Here is a 7,196-nt window from a genome sequence, read left to right as displayed (position 1 = left end):
TTAGCGTAGGAGCTCCACTACAATCAATATTTAATGACGGGTTCTCTCTTTTTCGAGCTACTTGACAGATATGTGAGAGAGATGTGTTTAGAAGTACTGTGACGTGAGACGTTAATTTTCTTTGACCCATCAAAATGAATGTGGTCATTTATTAACAGAATCAAAATTTAACATCAAACATTGTACACGTGATTATTCTGATTGAAGGCAATAACACAGCTTAATTAATGAGCTTTACAATGAGAAATCATAAGGCCATGATTTCTCACTTGCAACTAAAATACAACAGACATTTCTGAAAATATCTGGATTAATTACTGGCAAGACAGAAGAGTTTTAAAGATGGGAAATGAAGGAGTTTAAATGGAGAGGAAAAAGATGGATGAGGATGTATGTCTGTAGACCAAAACAACACGCTCCTTTGAAGCGCAGTTCGCCCGCGGTACACTGGTAGTGAAGCTCATGATGACTCTTTACCTTTGGCGGAGGATGAATCCGCGGCGGTCAAGAGGTCCCTGGTACGCTACCTTTCAGCGTCTCCTCAGGGCGGCTGCGACTCGGCAGAAGTCCTGAGAACTAGTTCCACAGAACAAACCTCCTCAGAAGTTATGAAGTTTTCACCGGGTGGAGTCACAGCGAGGCATCGTGGCTCCTACAGGAACTCCAGCCGAACTTCATCAGTACCAGAAGAACTTAACGGGACTCTGAGAAGACTCAGAGGAACTCAGAACTTCTGTTCTCTCCCAGAACTTTGGTTCACGTCTCAGAACTGACTGGAACTAGGAAGTGTCGACATTTAAAGAGTTCTGTTTCCGGTCCCTTTTGGGAAGTCCTGATTGGCTGAAAGAACCAACAGGGGTGTGGTTTTAGTGACGTAAGAGGTTACTACAAGTCAGAAAAACAACGGAGATGTTTAAGAACAGACAGAGAAATGTTTTGGAGCAGACAGAGAAATGTTTAGGCGAAATGACAGACCCCAGGTGCCAGCTTCTCTGTTTCTGTCTGAGAGGTTTTAAAAACATGACAGTTCGTTCCAATAAACTTGTTTGCGACTGTCTCCGACTTTTGACCGACATCACTCCTTCTCATTTCAGACAGAAGATCAAAAAATGCATAATTACTTTGTAACAGACATCTAACTTGATTTCTACTTTGAATGAGGACTAAAAATCATTAATACTGTTTCACAGTTGATTTAAAATGAGTAGTTCACTTCAACATTTAAAATGGTTTGAACTAAACACACTTTTGATTATCAAGACATTTGTGAAAATAGTAATGACAATATAAAAGAGAGTGTTCTTTCAATTGATTAGTGCAGGACACACTTAGAAAGTCTCTGGATGAGCTTAATTTGTATTTCTGGATTCAAATCAATGAAATAACAGTTTCTGTCCCATGAAGGTCCTCAGGGTCAGGTTTTGACCTGAGGCTTAGTTCACTACATATATATATATATATATATATATCCTTTCTGGTGCAGTCAGCAGGTTCCTTACACTCATCTATTAAACCTTTTCTGTTCCCAGGAAACAAGCGAACTCACGTGCATAGATCTGCCAGTTTCTTGGAAAACCCTCAGGATGCTTTGTTGCAAGATGTGATCTGTAAGAACTTTTATTCATCATATTTTTATCATCATTACCAGAAACATGGAGATACGGGAAAGGCTTGTTGAAGACAGGGTCATGCTTCGTGCTCTACAGATGAGATGTTTGATGTGGAGGAGGTTCAAGAGAGTTCTGGAGAAAGGATATGATCTGAACGCCTTTAACTTAAACACGTAAACAGCTTTTACTAAATAAAACAATGTTCAGTCAGGTCATCTGGACAGTTGCTGAGACATTTCATCCTTCATCCAAAGGACTTCTTCAATCTGAGGAGCCACCAAAAAAAATTGATTCTCCACAAACAGCATAATCCATAGAGGAAAAAAACAGTTTGCTGTTGCTAAAATGACCTCCGGGGCCCGCCCCCTCCCCTGTCAACTCCTATGAGACAGTCATTCCAAAGTGGTTCAAAACACGAAACATCTCAGAAAAAAAGAAAAAAAACGTCCAGATGACCTGACTGAACATTGTTGGATTTATACCTGGATTACTGAGCATGGACTTTGGAATTGTTTACTAAACATTCAATTAAATTCAAAAATACTTTAATAATCCCAAGGGGAGATTAAGTGTTGTCGTAGCTCATCATCCTGGTTTCATTCAAGAGTTGTTAAAGATGCTGAGAGCTGTGGGCAGGAAGATCTCCTGCAATGAATCCGAAGAATCTAGCCACAGATAATGATCCACCCACCTGCATCCAGCTTGTTGTCAGATCAGGCTGGTCTCTCGGTCCTCCTGGGCAGCAGGACTGTCTGAATGCAGGGCAGAATTTCTCCCCGAGTGATGGTCACTCCTCCCAGCAGTCTACCGAGCTCCTCGTCACCATGACAGACAGCTGAAGGTGACGGGGGATGATCCTGGTCCTCCCGCTGTCATGAGCTGAGTCTCCCACCAGCTCCAGGATCTCGGCGGTCAGGTACTCGAGCACCGCAGCCAGGTTGACGGGAATTCATCCACGGCACCTCCTTTTCAACTCATTTGAGCTTTGGGTCTGCAGTCGAGGTATTTGAGCTGTTAATCAACTGCTCCTGGTTGTAAAAAAAAAACACCTTGTTGCCATGGTTACGCATCATAACAAATGCCCAAAAGCAAAAAGCTTTCAGTAAAAATCCTTCCAACTGCACAGCATCTGATACCAGAGGAAATAATCTGAAAAAAAGTGATTTACATCCAGAAAAAAGAGGAATTAAAGTTTTCAAAAGCAGTAACTCAGAATGAAAGAGCTGCTCCAACATGCAGCCACCCCGAGTGACACAGTTCAGTTGAAGGAGAACTAGACTAAAACACACACACATTTACCAGTTTGAGTTTTATTGTGTTTTCAACACCCTTAGTGTTCAGTTCAGGCTACAAATGTCTCAAAAATTAAAACACAGTAGTCAGATTTATTGTGCGTTCATTCAAATCAGTGCAAAAATGTTGTCAGTGCCTTTCTGACCTGGAATAAAGTTTTCTAGCCGCGTTAGAGAGTGGTGCCCGTTAACACAGTCAACTTTTAGACGTTGGATGATTCTTTGGAAAAAATCATCCACAACTTTGTCAACAACTCACAGCCTTCTTGATTTAACAGCACAAAAACAAAAGAACACATATTTGATTAGATTTTGGTCCTCGGTAATCATCAGTAAAGACGAGCGGCCACAATGAGAAGTTTCCCCGTTTTTAAACCTTCGTCCTCGTTCGGGTTTCTGTCGAGCTGCCAAGGCTCTTCCTGTGAGGGTTCTTAAAAGAAGCAGAGCTGACTACAGAGCAGCTGATGGTTGTAAAACGCTGCCCTTTGTTTAAAACTGGCTCATCACAGTGAGTGTTATTAAAAAAAAACCCTTATGGAGGACGTTCAGTGTGAAAGAAGCGCTACACAAATAAACAGACAAGAACGTAGTGGAAGCAGTGATGACAGAACACTGAGCAGCTCCTGCGGTACATTCATGAGGCTCGGGTCTGTATTTCAGAAGCAGGTCACCAAGAACTGGACCAGCACCCTCAGCGGCGGCTCGTCTCTCACTCAGGCAAGAGAAAAACAACTGTTTGAGAAAGTTTTTAAACTTCGCAGCTGCCGCCCCATGTCTGTTTTCAGGAATGTAAATAATATATTTTAGAATAAAACGTGTTTGGATCTGATTTGTCCAAGAAATCAGAATAAAAGAAAGATGAGAGCAAACAGAGCAGGAAGTTATTAAAGGAGAAAGAATCTAAACCTATTTTTATTAAAAGGGCTTTGACTGTTTAATAAAAAACATATTTTCTTCTCCGTAAACCCGTTAGGATTTTGACGACTCACGCACAACATTTTTTAACCTCGTTTTGGTCAGCTGCATCAAATTTCTCTCTGAGCAAGTAAAAGCTGTGCCGTCTAACTCCTGGAGGATTTTACGCACTTGTCAAACCTTCAGAGGGATTTCTAGCAGGGATTCGGACGTGTTTGAGAAATACAGCCCCGAGCAGCAGAGCTCAGTGGAAACTAGGAGCAGCTGTCATCTGAAGCAGCCTCCTGCCCTCCAGTCTCTCCCACCACCGTGTGGTCCTTTACTCGTTAATCCAGGTCCAGGATCTGCTCGCCCACAATGTCCAGGGCTGCAGACGCCTTGATAGAGCTCCCCGCAGAGCCAGAGTCCACAAACATGCGAGGTATGTCGCTCCCAAAGTAGATTTTGCTGTTGGCTGCGATGGCCTTGTACTTCATCAGCTGCAGGTACTCTGGAGTTAATTTCAGCTGCGAGAGAAGGAGCAGAACGTAAAACTTGGAGTAGACGCTGAGACAGAACGAGTGTTTGTGTCGTCTCTTTACCTTGTTGGCCTCGGCGACTCTCTGCGCCGTGTAGAACTCTGCATCCGCCTTGGCCTTCTGCCGGGCCAGGAAAGCATCATCTAACGATCACAGACATGGTTAATAGCCACAGCTGCTTCATGTGAGAGCTGCACATAAATCACTTGTTCTCAGACTCCCTGCAAAATCAGTTCTCAAACAAATCTGCCCTTTTAACTCATAAAACCATTTTAAAGGCCATGAGCTCCAAAGCTGCACGTTACATTGTCAGTATGTTAAAGCTCATCAGGTTCCCTCATTATAAATAACCACAGGTGTCAAATAGAGTGGCTGATGATGCAGCTCACACAGGGCTGGAGTGTTTATCAGTAAGTCAGCATGCTGAGCTAACAGTCAGGAAAGAGCTGACGTCGACCCCGCTGCTACAGGACTGGTGTCTGATGGTCAGAAACCAGAAATAAAACAATGTTATCAAACTCACGGTGCTCTATGAATTTGAGCCAAAGACCAAGCCTACTTATGAAAAACCATGGATCAGCATTGGCTCAAGGCTGAAGCCGAGTTGTTTAGTTGACGATTGTGGGACCTGGCTGACTCCAGAAGGAGCCAGCATGATGCCGGCCCTCCATAGACTAGTGTCGAGTGTGAACTGGTGTCGTCTCATCAGTCGCCCAAATCACGACCAGCACACGTCAATGGCAACATAAAACTACCAGTCCTCGCTGAGCCTCGTGCACCCGTTGGTTCCACCGTCAGGACACTGACATCTGAACGTGACCCATCAAACTTCATCAGGAGCGGCTCTGTCTAATGATATGAGACATTCTGATTGACAGCACCAGTAGCTGCCTGATAACACTAAAGCTCCTCTTGTGATGCTGCAACTTAAACCTTCTGGTGCTCGGTCCAGATGTGCCAGCTTCTTGAAAATAAATAAATAAATAATAATTTATGTTTGCTTAATGGTTTTTGTTAGTGAACATTGACATTTAGTACATATCAAAATAAATTACCTTTGACCCAGGCATTAGGCTGGCATTATGCTCGGGTGACAATTAGATTAATACTGTGCTGAAATTTTTAACCACAACACAACTCATATAAGATCCAGAGGTGATGTAGGAGCCGAGGCTGCTGAGAGCAGCAGCTCAGAACTCAAACAGCTGAAACAGAAAGTAAAAATTAAACTGCAGCTTTTCTTTGGTTTCAGCTGCTCCCTTCTTCAGGGGTCACCACAGTGACTGTCGTACGAAGACTTGACAATTATTTGTACACCAGATGTCCTTCCTGATTCAACCACAGACCACTGAGCTACCACAGCTCTCTGAGTGGAGCAGAGAGCTCACATCTAGGGTGCCCAGGGGAGCAGATGGTGGGGGTTAAGGGCTTTGCTCAATCAAGGGCTCAGAGTGGGGCAAATGAGAGTGGAGGTAGGTGTGGGTGCTTCACCTATCTTACCCACATTTTGATATTGTCGGTACGGGGAGTTGAACCGGTGACCTTCCGAGCACAGGCCCACCAAACTGCAGCTTTTCCAACAGCTCATAATTGTGTCTGTCAAAGGATAAAACATGTGGGTGGTGGCGCTGGTGAGCACCGTTTGGAGTAGACGTGTCTTGTTTGGCTCCACACCACTTAAAAGTAACTTCAAGTTTTTACAGTTCATACTTTAACTACACTTCGGTTTCCCCGTGCTCTGAAACCGAGAACGAGTAGATCTAAGGCTGATAAAGGAACGAAGCTAGATAAAGCTCCAGAAGAGACGACTGAGCAACATTTAGACAAACAAGCTACAGCTGCAACAGAAGCTGAGCCGGCCAGGGAGCCCGATACAGGTTCCTCTACCATCCTCGCTGCGATAAATAATATGAGCAGGACAATGACCGACAGGTTTAACGACTCAGGCAGCGCTCGCTTCAACCCAGGCATCTTTATCAAATCTTGGTGACCGAATTAAAGAGGTGGAAGATGTTAGCTCCAGCCATGAGTGCCGCCTCTCTCACATCGAGGAGACCTGTGCCAGGATGCAGGCAGAGAACGAGGCACTTCACATGAAAATGATTGATCTGGAGGCTCGCTCCAGGCGGAAAAATATTAAAATTATCGGGCTGCCGGAAAAGATCGAGGGTGGACGCCCAAGAGTTTCTGATGAAGTTCTGGGCTTTTTTTAATTGTTGGATTCAATAATTTTGCCTTTTGTCTTGGGCTTTAAAGCCCACCGAATATCAAAAACTCATTTATATAAACCAAGAGAGGTGAGTGGATTAGGATTACCATGCTTTCAACATTATTACTGGGCAGCAAATGCTAGAACCCTGGTCTACTGGCAGGAAGGTGATGCTCAAGAAATGTCTGTAAATACTCCCCCCTGGGTTGCCATTGAAAGGAGTAGTGTTAAGAACAGTTCTCTCCCAGCTCTTCTTTTCTCTGCACCCATATCTCCCACAAATAGTAGAAAAAACAGTTTGTTTTAAATTGTTTGAAAATATGGAAGTAAATTAAGGTACACTGTAACCTACCAAAGACCTCAGTTCATGCCCCAATTTATCGTAACCATGCCTATCCCCCTCACTATCAGATATATCATTTAGAAATTGGAGGCTAAAAGGCATATCTACACTGGAAAATCTGTATATCAACAAACAGTTTGCCTCATTTGCTATGCTAAGGGACTGTTTCTCTCTTCCAGATGCTGACTGTTTCAGATATTTGCAAATTAGAAATTATATCCAAATGAACATTTCAAATTTTGTATCTCTTCCTGAAAAAGAAAACATATGTAGACTTCTTCTGGGTCCTCCGGAAGCAAAAAAAAAAAA

Source organism: Nematolebias whitei, chromosome 8 (genome assembly GCF_014905685.2).
Source record: "Nematolebias whitei isolate Nwh7 chromosome 8, NemWhi1, whole genome shotgun sequence".
Classification (NCBI taxonomy): Eukaryota; Metazoa; Chordata; class Actinopteri; order Cyprinodontiformes; family Rivulidae; genus Nematolebias; species Nematolebias whitei.
This window is presented reverse-complemented; position numbering follows the sequence as displayed.